Source organism: Dicentrarchus labrax, unplaced genomic scaffold (genome assembly GCF_905237075.1).
Source record: "Dicentrarchus labrax unplaced genomic scaffold, dlabrax2021, whole genome shotgun sequence".
NCBI classification, from domain to species: domain Eukaryota; kingdom Metazoa; phylum Chordata; class Actinopteri; family Moronidae; genus Dicentrarchus; species Dicentrarchus labrax.
The window spans coordinates 416,449-418,732 of record NW_026136701.1 but is presented as its reverse complement, the minus strand read 5'-3'; the positions used below and the strand labels follow the sequence as shown (position 1 = coordinate 418,732).

Sequence of the window (2,284 nt, the reverse complement as noted above, 5' to 3'; positions counted from 1 at the left end):
TCAAATCTTGGAGTGATACTTGGTCCTTTCACAAGCCAAAACCACTTGTATCTTTATTCAGTGTAGAATCTCTTCAAGAGAGAATTTGACTTGATAAGCATGAGCTCATTCTCAGCCTGGAGGTACTCCACATCCTCTTATTTAGCTAGAAGCGGTTCAGTCCCCCATTTGTCTTTTGCAACATGTTCATCAACATTAACATTCAAGAAACATTCAGCGCATTCACAGTTCATATTTGTATTATTATAGTTTTATTATAGTATAGATACTGTTATTATTGTTATTGCTGTCCATCTCTGTTTCTCTGTCTTTCTCTCACCCAAATTTGTGGCACATTTCAAATCCATCACCACAGCCAAAGAAAAGCTGGTATGGTGAAAGCATATTCAAGAAGTACAGACTAAATGGATCTGTCACGGCTGGTGTTAGGACTGGACCCAGGAGCAGACACCCAGACAGTTTGGAAGGTTTAAAGGGGTTTTATTCCACGCGCACACACACACACACACACACACAGGGGGATGACGGGGCAGCAGGAACGGGCGGGTGAAATGGCGAAAGAGACCGGAGACACAGAGGCACAGGTGAGCAGACACAGGAAGCCAAACTGCACAAAGGGACCCTGGGGCACGGGAGAGAAATGGTTAGCTGGGGAACAGGCACAGGGAAAATCACAAGAGAGCTTGAATTGCTTAACTAAATACTGAAGATGAGAGTTACCACCACATAGGCTGAAACAATCTGGCGATGAATGGGAGGAAGACCGGGGTTCTTGAAGACCAAGGCATGATGAATGATTGAGAGCAGGTGAGACAGCAGACGGCAGGTGAGGAGAATGGAGGCTGCACCCTCATCAGACACACAGGGAAGGAGGAGGAGCAAAGGGAGCAGGAGGGGAGCAGAGCCATGACAGGATCAGCACTGTTGCTATGCTGTAAAGGCTGCAAAAAGAAAGGATTGGCCTCTCTAAGCAAAGACCTGAGGTCTTTTAGTGCTAAGTATGAGGCAATCCACCAGACCCACTATCAAGCTATCAGAGATTTAAAAAAAAGGCTCTAGTGGAACTGAATTTTAGTGTTATTTTATTGTAGGAATATGTGCGAAGAAGATGATGATGTATTGTTGAAAATTTGAAATACAACAGTTAGGCTATAGGCCTTTTCTCTGTAAAATTGAATAAAAGCTCTTTGAAAAAACAAAAGAATAACCATAAAATAGATTATTGTAGGTGTTATGATAAATCAAAGCATTTGTTGGTACATCGAACTATGTTGGTGCAATCAATTAATTTTGGCTATCAAAGTTTATTAATTATCAAAAGATATTAGAAAATTATGTTTTTAATATAGAAAATCCCCGGGGCACTAATGATGAGCCAATGATTGATTGATCAGTCTCATAAATTATACAAAACTATTCATTTAGAAATTGGATTAATAATGAAATTAATATCTATAACCAAAATCACTATTAATAGTTAAAGTGTAAGGCTTTGGAGTTCTAGATTTTAGAGGCTGGTATCACCAACTCTTGTATGAAATTAAATAGGCCAGCATGGGAGTTAGTTGTATGCGAATATGGTGTCTGTGTGAAGCACAACATTAAACATTAAAGGATGGAGCGGCTCTCTTATCTAGGAATATGACAAAGTTTATTTCTAAAACCTGACAATCCAGAGTTTGGACCAGGAAGCAGAGCTGCTGTCGTATACACTTTTCTGTGCTTCCATTAGAACAGTCACCCACCCAAAACCCCATAGAGAATGTGTCTGTCCCCCGACCACCTAAATTATTTAAAAAAATAAAAACAAGAGGAATCATAAAACATGAAAACCTAATAAAAATTAAAACTAACTCCTCAGTAGCACAAAATAAAAGAATGAAATGTGGACTGTTAAACATCAGGTCTCTGTCCTCTAAAGCTGTTCTAGTGAAGGAATTAATATCAGATTATGACTTATGGCTGTGCCACGAAGAATATGTTAGCCTAAATGAATCCACCCCCCCAGTCATATTTATACTCACATTCCTTGAGGCACCGGCCAAGGAGGTAGAGTAGCAGCCGTATATAATTCAAGCATTTTAATTGATCCTAAACCCAAAATATATAATTCATTTGAAAGCCTTGTTCTTAGTCTTTCTCACCCGACCTGGAAAACACTGCAGCCAGTTCTGTTTGTTATAGTGTACCGCGCTCCTGGCCCGTACTCTGATTTTATATCTGAATTCTCAGAGTTTCTATCAAGTTTAGTCCTTAAATCAGATATTGTAGGTGATTTTAATAT

At 39.4% G+C, this 2,284-nt stretch overlaps 1 long non-coding RNA gene across 1 annotated transcript; it reads right to left on the bottom strand.

The window, feature by feature from the left end:
• Positions 1-459: 459 nt before the first annotated feature.
• Positions 460-949, bottom strand: LOC127370283 (uncharacterized). The gene is made up of 2 exons (XR_007886184.1): positions 721-949; positions 460-622 (listed from the first exon to the last, which is right to left on the bottom strand). It is a non-coding gene; the product is annotated as an uncharacterized LOC127370283 (long non-coding RNA).
• Between the last annotated feature and the right edge of the window lie 1,335 nt (positions 950-2,284).